Here is a 20314-nt window from a genome sequence, read left to right as displayed (position 1 = left end):
CATCAAGTAAAACAATAGAAATACAGTCTTACCTTGGATCCCAAACTCCGCAAACCTGGAAGTGAGTGTTCTGGTTTGCAAATGTTCTTTGGGACCCGAACATCCGTCGGGGCTTCTGATTGGTTACAGCAGCTTCCTGCAGCCAATCAGAAGCCACACTTTGGTTTCCGAATGTTTTGGACGTCAAAAGGACTTCCTGAACGGATTCCTTTCAACTTCCGACTGTAATTAACTACCTGACCAATCACGCTGATTCTGCCCCTCCCTTAACAAAAGTCCTGCCCCGCCCCTAACAAAAATCCTGGCCATGCCCATGGAGCATGGCCTGTAAAGCTCATAGTATTTACTGCACATGATTAGAATCTGTTCCAGGGTGAGGATCAAGACTGCCCTGCTGAAAGGAGAGCAGTGGGAAGAGAGATTATAAAACACAACCCCTTTCCCCTTTGGGCTTCCCATAGTAGTGTGGCTCTTGAGCCTAGCATTTCAGGCAAACAACAAAAAACCACTCCTCACAAAGCCCAGTCAGGTTGAGAAAAGAAACTGCTTCCCTCTTTTAACAGTGGTGCTGTCCTCAAGATTTCTCAGTGCGTCAGTAAGAACATCTGAACTCTCCCCTAAGCCACCAGTTTCTTTCTGTGTGCAGGAATGATCCCCACAACACGTTAGCCATTTGCAACTTTTCGTTGACCACAATATTAAGCACCCAGAACCTGTTTATTAGTAGGGGTCAATGAGACACTACAGATTCTCAAACGTAGCTTGGCTAACTTAGCTTGGGTAAACTGGGCGCCTTAAAACGGCGCTTCTGACAACGAGGAAGTTTGTGCTCCCAAATGCAGCTTTTTGTGGGCTTTTGTATCGTTTTGTAGTGTTTTTGTATCACCTGAATCCAGGACATAGGCACTTCAAATTTCGTTTCCCCCAATAATAATTATAGTAGTTGTATATTCATTTTTAAGTTCATCTATGCTCGCTGAGTTTAAACCGGGACATTTTTTGTGTTTACCTTTTGTTCAGGAAAATGACAGTTCATTGCATTTGTGTATAGTTGAACAGCAGTGATTTTTCAGCAAAGTTGTGCTCTAAAGATCCTGGAATTTGTAGGCAGGTGTTGGTGTTTCAGGATAACAGCCACTGCAGTAGTGGAAATATAAATGAACCCTGTATAATCAACCAGGCTCTTATTCATGCTGATGTTTTTTAAATGGATACCAAAAGACACTACAAAGTGTTCCCCATTTTATAACTAATAGGTACATCTTCGAATTTTTACACTAATTGTGAATGACCGGCTGAAGACATGTAGCAATGTATTCCTACTAGCAGGGCCACAATTTTGGAAGGTCCTTTCCTTAAAGCAGGGTGAGGACCCTGAGGCCCTTCAGACATCATCCCTGGCCATTGGCCATGCTGGCTGGGGGTAATGGGAGATGGAGTCAACAACATTTGGAAGGCCACAGGTTCCCAATGCTTGTCCTGGAGCAGTGTTTCCCAATTTTGGGTCTCTAGCTGTTTTGGGACTACAACTCCCATCACCCCTAGCTAGCAAGGGGTGATGGGAATTGTTGTCAAAAAACAGCTGGAGACCCAAGACTGGCAAGCACAGCTGTGGAGGCTTGCCACAGTCCAAACTTCAGCGTTATTTAGAAGTCCTCTAGGATGGCATTTGATGGTTTTGGTTAAGCAGCCATAAGCATTTCATGTCATACATTTTAAAATCTATTTGGAAAAGCACATTTGATGCCTTTTCTCTCTCTACCCTAGGGTGAGACATAAATCATATCAGCCTGGTTTAGCCTGCTCTTTTTAAGAGTTGTTTCCCAAACTTGCGTCTCCAACTGATTTGGACTACAATTAGCTAGCAAGACCAGTGGTCAGGGATCATGGGAACTGCAGTCTCAAAGCAGGTGGAGACCCAAGATTTCTATATGCATGCTCTCTGACGGTCAGTTAGCAGACTGCAAAAGTGGGGAAAGCTCCCATTGACCTTCAATTCTCAAATTTATTTAAGTGGGGCTTGCACTTTTGTTAAAATTCTGTCTAGGGGACTGTTCTACTAGGCCAGAGATGGGAACCCCAGACAGCACGGCCAAAGGTCCAGTGGATGGGAGCTGGGAATCCAGATGTTATGTGGAGTTGTATTAGGACATGCACATGACATTTTTTCGAAGGATAACTTCTTGTACTTCACTTAGAGACTCTGTTTTGCAGCATACCTGAGTAGCTCTTTGCTGATGAATTCAAACACGGATCCAATAGCCTGGTTGCTGTTTTTTTAAAAAGATGCTAAAGGAGACCTCTTTTTAAAAAAGATACTACAGATACTTCATATCTGCAATAAATACTCGGTGTGTCACATTTTTCACACCAGAGGCACAATTAATAAAAGCGTAGGAATGCAGAAAGTTGCCCTATACTGGGTAAGGCAATTGCATACTCACCAACATTTCTCTGATGAAAATAGGGATGTTCTATTCCATTACTATTATTATTACTCCCTTGCCCATCAGACTGGGTTGCCCCCAGCCACTTTGGGTGGCTTCCAACATACATGAAAACATAATAAAACATTAAAAAACTAAAAACTTCCCTATACAGGGCTGACTTCAGATGTCTTCTGTAGGTTGCACAGTTACTTTGGCTTGTGGGGGTCGCATAACTCCATACCCTCCAACATTTCTTCGATGAAAATTGGGGCAGGAAAAGCAGTACATTCTGGGATCAAATCAGAAACCAGGGCGGTTTCTGTAAATCCAGGACTATCCCTGGAAAATAGGGTGCAATTGCTCCATCTAGCTCAGTTTTGTTTACAATGCCTTGCAGTGGTTTTCTGGGGTTTCAAATAAGGAACATTCCTAGAGATGCTGGGGTCTGAACCTGGGACCATTTGCATGCAAAAGAGATGCTCTGCCACCAAACTAATCAAACATTGGCCTGGGACTCTTCAGTCTATATGAGAATAGCCTAGGACTCCCAAGGGTCTTGCTCTTCTGAGCTTGATATGCTTCTGAGTACACCAAGGTGGTGTGGAGAACCCAACAATCTTGGCTCGCTGAAGGATTTGGAACATCTGAGGCTGCCATGACAGGCCACAACATGTCCATCTCGCACGTTCCTTGCAGAATAGAACCAGAACCATGGCATCTCTTCTTAGGCTTGTTCCAGAAGCACCTCTGCCTGCACCAGAACCTGTAGCTTTGGACCACATTCCACTTGGGATGGAGCTCTCCTCATCCCTATTTCACTTGCAATCAGGCAGAACAAACTCAGGAGGCGATTTGTGACGTTTTACGGAGGACATTCAAAGATGTGTTTAGATCAACTTAGATCATCGCACCGTAGCATAACTATTTTCTGGACCAAGCTGTGTTTAAGCTGCATGTTATTCCATTCTTCACTTCACCCCGTTACTAGGTAGTTTGCTATCATCCCCTTCCTCTCCCATGGGACTGTATAATCATTTGTGTTTTGAGCCGTTTAAGCAAACCGCATGCTGGGCTGTTATGTGAATGGTGGATTGCTTTATTGCCACTTCAGCTTGTCTCCTCCTCCTCCTATTCTTCTTGTGGATATCCTGGTTTACACCTAGTCTGTAAACCTTCTGGGAGAGGAAATGTCTGGTTTCTTAGTGGGCTTTACAGCGCCTATGTCTGATCCTGAATAAAGATAGTCTCCACCCCTTTTGACTGATTCCTTAATTGTCTCAGCATGATGAACTGGGCAGGGGTGGAGAGGACCTCAGAAACACTTTTGCCATCTGTGCTGCTCCTTAGCTAGGTGGGTTTAGGGGTGAAACCTGGGGGGGGGGGACCCTTTCCTCAAGGAAGAACTGAGAAAACTCCTTGTGAAAGATCACACTCTGTTTCAGACAATACAAAGTGTGTGTATGTACATCATACCTTCCAACATCTCTCCGATGAAAATATAGACATCCAAGTCTATTATTATTATTATTCCCTGCCCATCTAACCAGGTTGCCCCAGACCCCTGGGTGGCTTCCAATATGTATAAAAACATAATAAAACATTAAACATTGAAAAACTTCCCTAGACAGGGCTGCCTTCAGATATCTTCTAAAGGTTATCTACTTATCTCCTTGGCTCGGGGTGTGTGTGTGTGTTGCATAACTCCATAACCTCCAACATTTCTCATTTGAAAATATGGACGTCCTACCATACCCTCCAATATTTCTCTAATGAAAATAGGGACGTTCTAAGGAAAAGCGGGACATTCTGGGATCAAATCAGAAATGGGAACTGCCTCTGTAAATCCGGGACTGTCCCTGGAAAATAGGGACATTTGGAAGGTCTGGCACATGTACTGTATGTGTGCATAAACCTTTGTACTACTAGTATTGTTTCTTTAAAAAAATATCCCAACTTGCAGCCGATTAAGCATCGCCAGAGAGACTCACAGAAATATATAACTATATATTCAAAAAAGCGAACAAACAAAGCAGTGAAATAACTGGGAAGGCCCTTCTTTGATCTATAACATGTCTAGGTAGGGGTTGGTAAGATTCCTTGCTTGAAATCCTGCAAAGAAATCCTGCAAACCCACTGTAGACACTACTGATGGTCTGATTCTGTATAAGGAAGCTTCCTGTGTTCTCAGTGCAGCATTCTAGAATGCAACAGGAGCAACAAAGGTACGACTTTTTATGTGACGGGGCAGAGACACTGAGAAAGTATTTTTTATTAGAAATGTTTATGATGTTCCCTTGGTAAAGACATAAATCAATCTTTTTGTAGACCATCACAGTGCTTCTGAACAGAGTAAATGTGTTATTTGGAATGTGATTAAAAACATGGTTTGTCTCAGATGATGTTCTGAATATCTCACTGCTGGAAACACCCCCACTGTAACATTCATATAAACTGCCCATCGAGTATGAAAAGTTAATGTGTGTTGTTTCACAGTGCGTTCCTTTCAAAAATGCATGTGAGCGACCAGTGCGTTTTGTGTGCTTGTTCAGGCAGCTTCAAGCAGTACCAGAAGGACTGGCCCTTTTGAGACGAGATCTTTTCTCAAGCAGAGCTTTCCTTGTAATTTACTTACCTATCTATTTTTTTAATGAGGAATATAGATCGGGTGGCCAGTTCTACAAAAAAGGGGATTTGCATTGTTAAGAACATGGACAGAAGAGGATGCAAATTTGCATAAAATACTGCATACAGTGCAGCAGAGATGTAAATTGAGAAACAATTACTGTCATTTAAATAGAAGTGCAATAAATCTATACCATAATGGGGAAGACATCAGGTGACTTGCAGGCTTGCTCAAACTGACCCGGCACTGCTCACGGTTGCTGGTCAAATTCAAGGCTTCTGAGCTCCCTTTGTATGGTTCCTTATTTCAAACCAGACATGGACAGGCCAGTCCTCAGATAGATATTTTCAAAACAGAAGACTGTAGAGTCATACCTTGGAAGCCAGACCCCTTGGCACTCGGTACATTTTGGCTCATGAACACCGCAAACCTGGAAGTGAGTGTTCCTGTTTCCAAATGTTTTTTGGAAGCCGAATGGCCAGCGCAGCTTCCTATTGGCTGCAGGAGCTTCCTGTAGCCAATCGGAAGCCATGCCTTCGTTTCCAAACATTTTGGAAGTCAAATGGACTTCTGGAAAGGATTCCATTTGGCTTCCAAGATACGATTGTACAGTAAGACACACAACCACCTTAAATATAGAATGGTGTGGAAGTAGGGGCATTGTGTACCCAAAGTTGCCAAAAATCTTTTTAATAACTTTAAGAAAATATTCCTTTCCCCCAACCCCCGCCAAAAAATGTATATAAGTTTGATTTCCTCTGGTGTATCCAAATCTCTGGATTTATTCCAGCCCATGTTTTATAGGTAGCGGTTGGACCTCACCAGGCAAATCATGAAGCATTCAACTAGGCCTAATTCTGTTATTTCGGTTTGTAGCAGCTGTTTAAAATGGGAGGGGGCCCTTTTGTAGTTTGCAGTTACCACCTTTTCTTGCAGCTTCCTGCCCCTGCATCCTATCATATACCAGGGGAGTAAGATGTGTCTGCAAACATCCTGTAATATTTACTGTTATTAAAATAATGTTGATATGCCATGTTACTTTTTTCTTTCTGGAATAAGCAACATATTCAAAGCGAGAAGGTACAAAGCTGGGAGCTGGGTAGCTTGAAAGTCTAGGGAATGCAAAGTTGCTCAAGGGTAGTTTCCAGCTCAATTCTTGTATCTAACCCTGTAAGGCTACATTCCTAGGCAGGCTGGACTTGGGACAAATCGTCATCAAACCCAAAGAGGCTTACTGCCAAATTAAGGCACTAACAGCCTACTGAAAGTTCACTTCATGCATCTGACCCAAGTGGTCTTGAGTCCGCTAAAACCTATGCCACAATAAATGTGTTGGCCTTTAAGCATCCGCAAAATTCTCTGTTGTTTTCAGTAACAGTCTGTATGTGTTGATCCTCAAAAGAAAGTTATTTTCTGTTCATGTGATATCAGGGCATGGGCTGAGGGGGATTCAGAGGCCGTATCAAGCGTAGAAAGGAATATTTTTGTGGCTGCTAAAGAAGGTCACTCTGTGGAGATAAAGTAAGAATGTGGAGAACTATTACTTCAAAGGATATCTTAATACTACTACATTTCCTATTAGTACTCTGATTCTTAAAGTTTACATATGGAAATATTTGAATGGGCAATATTGAAAGAAAACAATAATATTGATATTCAACATGATTGGAAAACCTGAAATACCTTAGGCTATGTACACCACACATTTCAAACACATGACTTCCCCCAGATAATCGTGGGAAGCGTAGTTTGTCAGGGTGCTGGGAATTGTAGCTCTGTGATGGTTAAATGACAGTTCCCAGTATTCTTTGGGCAAAGCCATGTATTTTAAATGTGCTTCAAATGCATGGCGTGCACACAGCTGCAATGTCTAATTATATCAAAGCGTGTCCTAAATGTGATGCAATAAATGATTCCTTTATATCATTCTGGGTATTTGTAGCTGAAAGTTTTGTAGGATAGAAAAAACAGCACGTGCGCCCACACGTAATAATAGAAAATCTATAGGGATTGTAATTTAATGTTTGGTCGGAAGTATAGATGAGAATATCACGTAACCAAGAGCAGTGAGCTATGACAAGATTTCCTTTACAAAGTAAGACCTCCAATTGTCTGCATCTCAGACCTCCTATTTCCTCAGAGTAACCCAAAGATATGCTATACGGCATTATGCTTTCTTTCAGGGTTTCTACAATTGGGGGGGGGGCAGGGAGGACACTCTCCTTACAATAATAGGGAAATTGAGACCTCTAGCAAATTTGCAGAGAAATGCTTGCAGGAGAAGTTGTATACTTTTAACGATGATTTCTCTTAATCATTTGTGACCAATGTTTTCACAAACGCTTTATAGAACATTCTGGGATCTAATCAGAAACTAGGACGGCTTCTGTAAATCTGGGACTGTCTCTGGAAAACAGGGACACTTGGAGGGTCTGGCATTTTAAACATCACTGGAGAGGAAGATGTTCTTCATTACTGTAGGCTAGCTAGAGGCCTTCACTGTAGAGCAGTCTATACATTGTATGTGTGTATATGGGAATAAATATATACTGGTATCTACCAGAATGGTTGCAGGTTTCTTTCTTTTTCGTAGTGAGAAGAAAGAGTCTGGCTCAGGGACTGCATCACTCCATTGCCTCCATCATTTCTCCGATGAAAATAGGGACAGGGTGGTGCTGTGGGTTAAACCACAGAGCCTAGGACTTGCCGATCAGAAGGTTGGCGGTTTGAATCCCCGTGACGGGGTGAGCTCCCATTGCTCTGTCCCAGCTCCTGCCCACCTAGCAGTTCGAAAGCACGTCAAAGTGCAAGTAGATAAATAGGTGCCGCAAACGGTGTTTCCGTGCACTGCTCTGGTTCGCCAGAAGCGGCTTAGTCATGCTGGCCACATGACCCAGAAGCTGTATGCCGGCTCCCTCGGCCAATAAAGCGAGATGAGCGCCGCAACGCCAGAGTCGGTCACGACTGGATCTAATGGTCAGGGGTCCCTTTACCTTTAAGGAAAAGCAGGACATTCAACTCAGAAACCTTCTGTAAATCCAGAACTGTCCCTGGAAAATAGGGACCCTCGGGGGGGGAGGTCTGTAGTAGCCAATCAGAAAAGTTTCCAAAGTCGGCAATGGGTGCACGAGGGCACTGAAAGCAGGGCAAGTAGACAGCTTCCATTCACTATTCTCCGAATCAGTAATTCCCATTTGCTGGATGAAGCCACCACTCTGTATTTGTGATCTCAGAGAGGCACAGTGCAGGGTTTATTTCCCACCTCCTCTCTTTGCCATTTTATCCACAGTAAAGTTAAAGGGCCCCTGATGGTTAAGTCCAGTCAAATTTGACTATGGGGTGTGGCGCTCATCTCCGCTTCCAGGCCGAGGGAGCCGGCGTCTGTCCGCAGACAGCTTTCCAGGTCATGTGGCCAGCAATGGAACACCGTAACCGAAGCCAGAACGCATGGAAATGCTGTTTAACTTCCTGCCATAGCGGTGCCTATTTATGTACTTGCGCTGGTGTGCTTTCAAACTGCTAGGTTGGCAAAAGCTGGGACAAAGCAACGGGAGCTCAGCCCATCGCGCAGATTCGAACCGCTCACCTTATGATCTGCAAGCCCAAGAGGCTCGGTGGCATCAATTGTGTCATTATTTTAAGTTACGTATGAACTGCGACAACAGATAGGTATAGGGGGAGAAACTGGTACTCAGGAAAGAGTTCTGTCCCAGGCTGGCTGGGAACGAGAGAGGGTTGGGAGGTTCTGGGAGGCAGTATTAATTGTGTTATTTCGTACAATGGCAGCTGGAGAGACTTCTAGTAGCTGATTCAGAAAATGAGATAAATAGGTAAGTTTCAGTGAAATCCTCTGACCCAGGTATAAAAAGTTTAGGGAACTTTGCTCTGAGATTGGATTGCTAGCATCTTCTTATCCCCCCCCCCCCCAGATGGCTGTCTAGCGGGTGATTCGTCGATAAACAAAACTAGTTAGAAAAAGTACTGTGGGTGGAGGATGAATGGTTGGGGAAGTGATCTGCATCTCTAGTTATGCAGCCCAGCTATGTGCAGGCATTTGTAGGCATTTAGTCCGCAGGGCTTCTGAAAGGATATAAATAAACAAGTTGTTAACAGTATCAGCAGTCTCTGATGTCTACCCGCCCAATGGCCTGTAATACTTCGAATAGCTAACTCCTGCTATGTAGCATACATTGATATTTTTTCGGAGGGTGTTGGATGCATGAGAAATGTCAGCTCTGTGTCTATTTAAAGCTCTGAATCATATCTGAAGCAGTGAAACATTTAGAGAAAGTTCAACAAAATAATTTAATATTGCTCAATATCCATTTTGATTCATAGTGGTGTGGATCTCCTATTTTTATCAAGGAAAAAATAATAGTTATAGCAATTTATAATGAAGTGGGGGAAATGGTTTTTTTATTGGTTTTGGTTACGAATTTATTTTAATTAAAAAGGGTATTATATATTTTTCTTCTTTTTCCTCCTCCTCCCTCTTCTTGTGATTACAGGGTCTTTTTTCCAATTCTGCTATCAATTTTTAGCCAAGAAAATTACCACAATTAATTTTATAGCACCCAAATCACTCTTGTTTTTTTTTTATTGTCAACTTTATTTCCATAAAATTAAATTCATTATTTAAAGAATTTTATAAGCATTTTTAAATTTGACTTAAGTTCAGATAGGTGCATTCAAAATTTCTGATTTGTACTCCAAAGTGTTTGTATAGAAGCAGTTTGATTGCACTCAACTGCTGAGGTCTAGTCTGTATGTATATATGCTTCGGCAATTGAAGCCCATTTTCGTTCCCATTGTGGTAATGGTAACCTATGACTGCTGCATTCAAGTTCAACACAATGTCTACTAGACACATTGATACCTTGGGACCTTCTGCATGCACCACAAATGCTTAGCCAGTGAGCTATATCCCTTCCCCAAGAGAGAGAGACCCCTTCCACTATCTGGGACTTCGGTCAAGATGGCGACCGGGCAGCTAGCTCTGAAGCAATGTAGAAACGCAATTTTCACTGAGTTTAATTGAGTTTTAATGGGTTTTAATTTCTTTTTAAACAATTATTTTATCAACAACTTATGTTTTGGAGTTGTAATGCCAACCACAATTAAGTTTTAATGAACTCTACCGTGCTATCGGATGATGTAGCGTTTTCGGAGCGAAGGCAAGCCACTGGGCACATAAATCTCAAAGGTGCCAGCCAGTGCTTCGAGAGATAAGGAAGCCATTTCTCTCCCTTTTTCTCTCTCCCCTGCTGACTTTGAACTGTAGATAGTACACAGCTGACTGTTATCATTCGCCTACAAACAAAGTACAAGCCTGTTCAATTGACTGCCTGCTTGTTTGGGAGTAGGGAGACGTATATAAGATGCTGTATTTACTCGAATGTAATGCACCCACCCTTTTTGGCCAAATTACATCTCAAAAATTAGGGTGTGCATTAGATTGGATGGTGCACTAGATTTGATTGCAAGCTTGAAAAACACCGCTGACATAACAGATACTTTTTTGGTTTCCAGCTTTTGTTTATTTTAAAATAATATTTATTAACAGTTTAAAGACTACAAAAGAGAGAAAAAGAATTAAACAAAACAATACAATACAATACAAAAACAAGAACACTGCATAACACTAACACTAAAACATTGACAAAACAAACAATTTAAAACACATCCAATAATTTCAGTATCTTATCTTTCATTCACTTGTTTCCACGACCTCCTCACACCTCCCTTTTTGTATTCCACTTCAATTAACTGTTTCAGCAATTCCTTTCCATCTTCCTCTGTTTTCTATCCTGTAATTTATCTTAACATATTCTAACCTTATTTTTTCCCTTTAATACATTAAAAATCTATTTGTACTTAATTCCTTATAACATTTCTGCTAAAGCCATATAACTTGATTCCAACATTTTTCTAACATTCATTGATTTTACAGTATTTCTGTAAATAATCTTTAATTTTTTTCCAGTCTTCTTCCACAGACTCTTCTCCCTGGTCTCGGATTCTGCCAGTCATTTCTGCCAGTTACATATAGTCCATCAACTTCATCTGCCATTCTTCCTGGGTGGGTGGTTTCCAGCTTTTGAAAACTGAGGAACGCATTAGATTTGACGCTTCATTAGATTCGCATAAATATGGTACTTTGTAATGGCAGTCACCCATCTTCAGTTGCAGCGTTTGCAAGTGAATAGAGCCTGCTTGAGTGGCCAGCAGAGACTACCTGGAATCACCATGACTGACTATTACTTGTATGCTATGAGTCATGTGCCATGCTTTGCTACTCTTGTTGATCTCACGATTGGCTCTATTGAGAATAAGGCTGTGTAGAGTTTGATTAATGACTCCATGGCGAATTTGAATCCACTCTTTTGCACCAAGAGAAGCAAGTTCAGGAACAACTGGTTTCTTCTATTTCCAGAAGACTCCAGTTAAGGAGATTGAGGATTAGATGAAAGTCACAAAATCGCTTTCCCACCTCTTCCCCAATTTGGATGTGCAGATTGTTTAGGGTTATCAAAAACTACAGAGGCTTTAAATATCACATTGCCGGGGTAAGTTGGGGCTTATCCACAAATTTACTCATCAGATACATATTGAGCCGAAAGAACTGATTTCCCAGCACCTGTCCTCCAGTTAAGATATATCATGTGATTTGTAAAAAATATGCTCCTTACTTGTCTGTTGCAAAAGTAGCACTGTTCACCCAATTGACATTAAAATTAGTCAAAACAAACAAATGAAAACTAGAAAGGACCCCGGAGATCAAAGATAAGCAGCATGCTGCCTTGGGAGACAGGTGTAGACGGCTTCTCACCTGCATTTTGATTTCTGCTTTGAAAGAGGTCGAAATTCATAGGTTGTCAAGGAGAAAGAGTGCTTGCTTATCTTCTAGTCTCCAGCCCCCAAAATTGCAAATCAGTTAGGATAATACAAGGAGAACTTCTTCTCGTCTTGCTAGATCTTGGGCTGCCTCAACTTTCTAAAATGGCACCCATTCCCCCAAAGAACCTACAGTATGTAATCCTTCAGGCAAATGTCCAATAATACCTTTGGAAGCAATAGTACTAAAGAGATGCTTCGTGCAGAATTGGCAAAAGAAACTGCAGCACCTCAAATGAAGACAAGTGCTTGCAATATGCAGGAGGGTCAAGAAAAGTCTGTTCTAAAGAGATCAGAACCAAAGCTGAAAACATCCTAGGAGGCTTCTAGGCGTGAGAGCCGTCCGATTGCTGCTTCTGAAGAAACCAGTGAACCTGGATCTCGGGGGTACCTCAACTTCTAGAATTGCAGACACTCCCCAAAAGAAACTACGCATTCATTTAGCCAAAGGTCCAATACCAATAGCTGCCATCAGCACTAAAGAGAGGTTTCGTGCAGAATTGCAAGTAGAAACAGCAGCACCCCAAATAAAGACAATTGCTGCAATATATAGGAGAATCAGGAAGAGATTTAAAGAGATCTGAACCAAAGTGTACTGAACTGGCAGGGCAACGGAGAAGAGGATACCAGCGAGGGCTGTAGCCAGGAGTGGGATGCACCTGGGCAAGCTGGGGATGGGAAAGCGAAGCTGGTGCAGGTAGTACTCTTGGGTTGATGGAGGATGATGGGGGTTAGTGCACAGGAACCAGAACAGCAGGACCCATTGCCTGAGCCAGAGGGGCCCCTCTTTCCACAAACACAGCAGGCTCTGAGCCATAGGAAGCAGTGGGTGGGGCACTCCAGGAGGCTGGGGCAAGCAAGGGCCCAGAGTCCACCTCCCTAGCTGGCCAGGTGGGGCTCACTAGCTCTGGAGAGGGGGGGTGTGATTCCTCAGCTGGAGTAGGCTTGGAACAGGTGAGGGTCACATGCCTCATCAAGCCCAGGTGCTGCCATCAGCAGGCAAACTATAAAAGGGAAGCAGAGCTCAACTGCCCATGTTGATGGACCTTAGTTTGGATGCTCTAGGATCTCCATGGGACTGTGCTTCCTTTGGAGTTTGGATTAACCCAGGGATGAGGGACTTGACATAGTGACTTAGGTATGCCAGGGGTTCAGGACACAAAACATCTCTTGGAAATTTCTAGGCATGGGAGCTGTCAGACTGCTGCTTCTGAAGAAACAACTGAACCTGGGTTGTCAATGAGAAAGAGTACTCAGTCATCTTCTAGTCTCCAGCCTCCAAAATCGCAAATGGATCAGGATAATGCAAAGGACGCCTCTTCTTCTTGTCTTACTAGATCTCGGGCTGCCTCAACTTCTAAAATTGTTCTCCCAAACAACCTATGTAGTCCTTTAGCCAAAAGTCCAATAGTACCTTTCGAATCAACAGTAGCAGTCTGTACTCATGAGGAGCTTCACGCAGAACTGCAAAAGGAAACAGCGGCACCCCACATGAAGACAAGTGCTTACAATATGCAGGAGAGTCAGGAAGAGTCCACTATAAAGAGATCAGAACCAAAGGTGGAAACGATCTAGGAGGTTTCTAGGCATGAGAGATGTCAGATTGCTGTTTCTGAAGAAACTAGTGAACCTGGATCTTGGGGTACTTCAACTTCTAGAGTTGTAGACACTCCCCAAAAGAAACTACGCAATTATTTAGCCAAATGTCTAATACCAATAGTAGTAATCCATAGTAAAGAGAGGCTTCGTGCAGAATTGCAAAAATAAATAGCAGCATCCCAGATAAAGACAAGAGCTTTCAATGTGCAGAAGAGTCAGGGATCAGAGCCATGAGAGCTGCCTGATTGCTGTTTCTGAAGAAACTGCTGAACTTGGGCCAAATATAACTCCAGATAGATGCTCTTGAGGAAGGAAAAATGGTTAGAGAACCAAAAACAGGAGGCAGAACAAAAACAGATCTGGAGGAGGAAGGAAAGCAGAACTTGGGAGATAAAGTTGGAGAGAGAGGATTTCCTTTCCAAACTGGTGCAGGCTTGAGAGATGGAACAAAGAAGAGGTTGTGAGAGGACCACAAGGCGAAGAAAGAGATGTGTCTCAAGGCAAAAAGAGCCCACCTGAGTTTTGAAGTTGGCCCAGCTGAATTTTGAAGCTGGAAGTTCTTGAAGGGCTATTCCACAACACTGTGTTACTTTTTCTCTGTAATTTGTTTTTCGGGATGTCTACAACTTCTTGTATAATAATAATAATAATAATAATAATAATAATAATAATAATAATAATAAAAGAAATGATTTGACTTGCAGAAGCTTCTGAGGCTTGGTAGAACTTCTAAGGTTTCTTCCATGTGCTCAGATTGTGTTCACCTCTGTACTGTTTTATTTTTCTCTTCCATTCCCTTATAGACAGGAAGGGGGGGAATCACATGAACTGAATATGCCTCATTTTGCTGTATTTTCAGCCTGTGATGAAACTTTATTTTCTACCTTAAAATGGTGAGATTAACAGTAGCATATCCAATTCCATGGATGGAATGTGAAGCCCAGACATATTTCTACACATCCAGCCCTGCAGCCGTAACCACATATAACACTCTCATTGATGTTTTGAGGCTTGCAGGAGACCAGGGTGCAATTAGGGAGCAGAGCTTTATGCATGTGGGGGTAAAGCAAGTCCATTTTAGACTTTTCCCCCTCCATAAACACACCTTTCTTACTTCAGGCTGTTTTTCCTTACCACCTGAGAAACTGAAGATGGGAAATACTTATTCAAATTTCTGTAAACTAACTGCACGTTATTTTCCCTTCCATGAATTTTCTGTGCACTTTTCTGAGGTAGGTTTAAATTTTCAGTGTCTACAGGCAGTTCATAAAATCGTAAAGGACAGCACCAAAAGTACTGCTGGATTTCCTACTTTCCTAACCCCGCAAAAATCCTTTGATGGTGGTTGGTTTTTTGTTTCGTTTTTCTCTAAAGTAGATATATTGAGCACTTTAACTGCACAAATCCAAATTTCCACTTAAATCCCTCCCACAACATAAAGTCTGGAGGCAACCTATGGTTTACCACAGGCATAGGCAAACTCAGCCCTCCAGATGTTTTGGGACTATAACTCCCATCATCCCTAGCTAACAGGACCAGTGGTCAGGGATGATGGGAGTTGTAGTCCCAAAACATCTGGAGGGCTGAGTTTACCTATGCCTGGTTCAGCTGCTTCAGAACAAAGCCAATGAAACCAACATTAAACAATGATTTTAATATTGGGGCTTGTTCTGAAGCTAGCAACCATAGTTTCCCAGTTTGGGCAAAACTGAGAAACTGTGGTTAGTTGAAGAATTTCTAGCTTGTTTGCTCACACCACAAAGGGAGGGCCGATGGGGCTGGGTTATGTAGGCAAAATACCTAATTGAACAGGCTCAGTTTCCCTCATTCATTGGAATCCGAAATTCAGGATAAGAGCAGAACCAATCGCACAAGTTTCAGACCGAGGCATGGACATTTTTCTACAGCTATGTCACTGAACCCATAACAGGGATACTTCATGTCTCAGTCTGGTATCTCTGGTATGTCTTCTGAATCGGAATGGGTGTGAGAAGGCGACATCTCCTGGAAGTCCTCTCACTGTATTAAGTTCTCTAGCTTATGGCCACAAAAGCGTAATATTTTGAAAACTGCAACATTGATTATTCAAGCTGATGTGTGGATTGACTGATTTTTATTTCAGCAGAGCTGCTGGAGAAATACCCCGCTAGATATTTGCTAGAGAAGCAGCCTTCTGGCAAGTTGTCCCCCTCCAACCATCTCGTAGCCACGGACACCCGCCTTTTCTTTCGCCCTCGCCGGCGTCCACAATAGAATGAGAATGCGACGTTCGCGGGAGCCTTTGTACTAGAAAAGGAAATGGCAGCAGACCCCCTTGACAATGAGCTCCAGTTCCAACCGAGCACAGCCTGCCCCGTAAAACCCCCACACCGAAGCTCCTCCAGTTCCCCGTGTTACTCATTATGCATCCCCGGTGATCGTGCCGCCGATGCGGAAGGGGCAACTGTGAAGGCTCACATTGATTCCCCTTTTCATAGGAGAGGAGATTGTTGGCGGAAGATCACTGCTAGCAGTCCCCCGCGACAGATTTTTTTCCAGCGCGTTGCAGGCAGGTTGGCTGGCTGCCTGACAATCGGCTGTTGAGTGACATATTTTGGGCAGAGCCGTGGCAAAATGGGAGCCATGTGGCTGATGTTAGTAAACATTATCCCGCACAGACTGGCAGGACACCGTCAGCAGCGGGAGGGTGAATGGCTGGCAGGCTGCGTGAACTGGACACACAGGCAGCTAAGCACTACCTAGGAGACGCAAGCCAAGGCCTACAATCTAGCAGCTGCTGCGGTTGCCAGGGCAACTAGAGACGAGGGAACAATGAGCTGGAAATCCAGCATGCAAGCTTTTATTGAAAGGTTTCCCCGCTACCCAGCCCAAGCAAGGTCACACTCCCACCCCCCGTTAAAAAACGTTTTCGGGTGGCGGCAGCTCGCTGTTGTTGTTTTGGTTATTGTTGCTGCATGGATCAATAGAGATATAGATATAAAGCGCAAGAAGCAATAGTGTACAGAGCCATTTCCTTTTCAATGAACAGTGTGTGCAATTGGCGACGTGCTTTCGCTCCGTGTGTGGACTATACAAATGACAGGCTCACATACAGATCTCCTGCCTTTATATCCATTCCATCATAGTAGGGTGAAGAAAACATGCACGGCGAAAAATAAGAATGAATTCATGAGAGGATACGTTTTCAAGCAGGAAAACAAAACGATTCTCTCTCCTCGCCCCCCCCGGGGGGGGGGGAAATTACCCCTCGCTTCTCCTTCACACCGCAAGTACTAGGCATACAAATCAACCTAGCCATGCAAAATATAGTCTTATTTTCTTAAAAAATGTAGTCTGTAACAGAAAGCGCACAGGGTTTTTCAAAATTCATGTTTCGCTCTAGTTATTTCCCCTGCATTTTTCAGTGTATTAGCGCCTTGTTTCCAAATTAAGATCAGTTTGGCTGCTCTTTTAATTACTGTAGTAAAATCATTTCACGGGGGACCAGGTATTCTGCCATTTCACTTACAAACCCAGCTAATAACCTCCCTCCAGATTTTTTGGGTTACAGTGCGGCCTAGCCAGGGGTGGAAGAAAGCGAACGCTTGTTTGCCTGAACCATTAACCAACCGTGCCCAAAACGAACAGGTAGTTTTTGTTACTACCTGCCTCCCTACATATCGCTGTTATTTGTGGGATAAAAAGAATAGGGGAGGGGGAACCCTTTTCTAAATCTTTCCTACTTTGTCACAGAGACAACCAGGCTAGCGGCTATTTCCAACCCTGAATTGAAGGCTTTATGTGCTGGGCCCAGTTTGTACAGTTGGGAACGAAGAAACATTGGTAACGAAGAAACATGTGACCGTGTGTGGACATTTGTACTCTATATTCTTGCAATTAATCTGCCTCAAGGAAGTGGGGCAAAGATATTAAGTAGTAGGTTATTATACTCAACACACACAGTACTGCGAGAATAAATATTTTGGATTTTTTGACTATGAAAAGCCTAGCATTGTGAATTTAAAGTGCCATTGTTGAAAAAAATGTAGTGGAGCTGACATTTAACACGTTAAACTAAACGGCAATGGGTTAATTGTATTCAAAGAAAGAAGTCATCAATTGAAGCACAAGCATTTTTACAAAATGCGTATTCTCCCAAGAATGGCTTAGAATGCTCATTGAAATACAAAACACATTAGAAAGGTATATATAATGCATTGCGTTTTGAGTAAGGTAAAGGTAATACATATTTTTCACTCAAGACTGCAATTCAAGGTAGCTTACACCAGAGTCTTTTTGAATCAGTGGTCTGGTCACTCAGAGAATTGCAACTGCAATGCAATGCAGGAATATGCAACTCTCCCATATGGGGATTGGACTTGCAATCTTGGCATTCTCAGCACCATGCTCTAACCAACTGAGCTACCCAGGCAGACACACAATTGCAATATACAAAGTTAAGCCCAGCTGAGGCCTTCGTTTCTGTGAGTTTAAGCATGGAATGCGACCTCTGTAAGGTTTCTATGCATTGTGACTTATCTGCAGCAAGGCTGGGGTAGCTTTCCTTCAGCTCTAGAGTCACACCCTTTTGGTACAGAAGAAATGGCCCAAACTATGGACCCCATTAAATGCAATGACTCGGCAATAACACAGTATGGATTCTCTGTAAAGGCTGGGTAGGCAAACTATGCAGATTCTGGAGAGGAGGACTAGCATGGAAGTAAATGTTGCATTCAGAGGCCTGGGTCTCTTGAAGATGAGAATCTGGGCTTTGCAGAGGAACAGTCTTATTTTATACTTCCTACTTTCTATACTGACAGACTGCTGTTCATTCCAGAATCTTTATTGTCCTGTCGGCTTAGCATAAGTCCTGGTGTGGATTTCCTGGTGTGAGGAAAACCTGGCCTGGATGAAGGAATGGTTCTGGCACAAGCAAGACAGTAAACCTAGCTTTTCCTAAGAGTTAAAAAGTCATTCCAGGGCTGTGTTTGAGTATAGGAAGATTGTCGGCTCAAAAACGTTTGCTCAGCAATGTCAAAGAGTGTAGGTAAACTGCTGCCTTTTCCACAGGGATTTTACATGAGGAAAAAGCCAGTTCTCTGATGGCAGAAAGGGAACCCATCAGAGTTGTTCAATTATTCCCCCATTAGGTCCCAAGGTGAGTTTATAATGTTTTCCATGAGATACAGCTAATAGAGATGTCAGTGGTCAGAGATGTCTCTTATCACATCAGGCCCTTAGCTAATGGTGAGGTACCACAGTGATTTCATACCCTCCAACATTTCTCCAATGAAAATAGGGACGTCCTATTTTTACTTTTTGAAATATTGAAACTAGACTCTATATGAAATATAAGTCCCACTTTTGAGCTTTTGGGGCAAAATCACTTTTTTAAAAGGCCGTTTTAAAGCTTTTTTTAATGGAAAAGCGGCAAAAACAGCACTGCTGACATGGGCTGCCATGAATCCGGATCTCCCCAGACATTTCCCCCCAATTTCCATCCAGACACTGCTGTGGAATTTTGGATATGTCCAGAAGATATGTAGGCAACCCTACTCGAACCTTACTCCCCCCACACTGCAAATTTCGCCAAATCATTCCCTTCATAGCCTTGTAAAGAAAAATAGCTCAGTAGGCTACCACAAAAATTTAAAAAAGCTAAGCCCCCACCCCTGTAATGTGAGCATTGGTAACTGAAAATAATCTGGCAGGACCTGAAATTCACTATAGTCTGTTCTGGTACAGACAGGGGGAGAGTCAGAATAGTTACTGGGGTTAGAGCATACTAAGCCCGAAACGTTTCTGGAGGAAAATAACATCCCCAAAGTCGACAGCATGTAGACCTCCTTTTTGTTTACTTTTTGAGTATCTGTATGCAGACATCAGAAAGAATATTTCTGCTTTGATTCATAGCATTTGCAATTGTAACGATATGAGCCTAAACAGGTGAACTGTGGTTTGTGACAGCTAGATTGTTATGAGAGAAATTTCTGAGCCAGAATTCTGGTCTCTGGTGAATAGCTCTCTGCAGCTCTGTTTATGGAGACGTCCAAGGGTGAAGAACACTAATACAGTTGTCCGTGCACAACTGTAACAAACAATCTGCTTATTGTGTATTTTAAAAAAAGCAATTCTTCATGCAGGCTAACAGGTGGCACAAAGTTACTGTAGGCACACTGTTGGAGAAGAACAAACCCCATTTAACGGAGATATTTGCATGGAGAGCCCAAAATTCGTTTTTTAAAAAATGATATTGTCCATGCAAACTGTCAATCCCTCATGTTACACAGATTCCTCCTGTTGCATTCAGTCTGTCTCTGGACAAAAAACACCTCTGCATGAATGTAGGAAATAATAGTAGTAGTAGTAGTAACAACAACAACAACAACAACACAAAGAAGAATGATGACCTCACTCTGGTCTTTTATATTATGGTTTTCAAGTTGTATTATCAATGCAACACCCGATGCCATATAATTTTTCATACATTTCAGCTTCTCAAGAGGTTATCTAGTTATCTCTCACTTGGACTACTGCAATGCCCTCTATGTAGAGCTATCTTTGAAGGTGACCTGGAAACTACAACTGATCCAGAATGCGGCAGCTAGACTGGTAACTGGGAGCGGCCGCCGAGACCATATAACACCGGACTTGAAAGACCTACACTGGCTCCCAGTACGTTTCCAAGCACAATTCAAAGTGTTGGTGTTGACCTTTAAAGCCCTAAACGGCCTCGGTCCAGTATACCCAAAGGAGCATCTCCACCTCCATCATTCTGCCCGGACACTGA

At 42.8% G+C, this 20314-nt stretch overlaps 2 long non-coding RNA genes across 2 annotated transcripts in view; both read right to left on the bottom strand.

Moving 5' to 3' along the window:
- Positions 1–20314, bottom strand: part of LOC309367407 — a 368756-nt gene that overhangs the window by 11052 nt on the left and 337390 nt on the right. The window lies entirely within an intron of this gene.
- On the bottom strand, positions 15644–16475 carry LOC309366588. Its single transcript, XR_014166805.1, has 2 exons — positions 16003–16475; positions 15644–15831 (listed from the first exon to the last, which is right to left on the bottom strand). It is a non-coding gene; the product is annotated as an uncharacterized lncRNA (long non-coding RNA).

The sequence above is a fragment of the Podarcis melisellensis genome (assembly GCF_964234715.1).
Source record: "Podarcis melisellensis genome assembly, chromosome: 3".
NCBI lineage: Eukaryota > Metazoa > Chordata > Lepidosauria > Squamata > Lacertidae > Podarcis > Podarcis melisellensis.
Note: the sequence above shows the minus strand (reverse complement) of the source record. Positions and strands in the feature narration are given on the sequence as shown.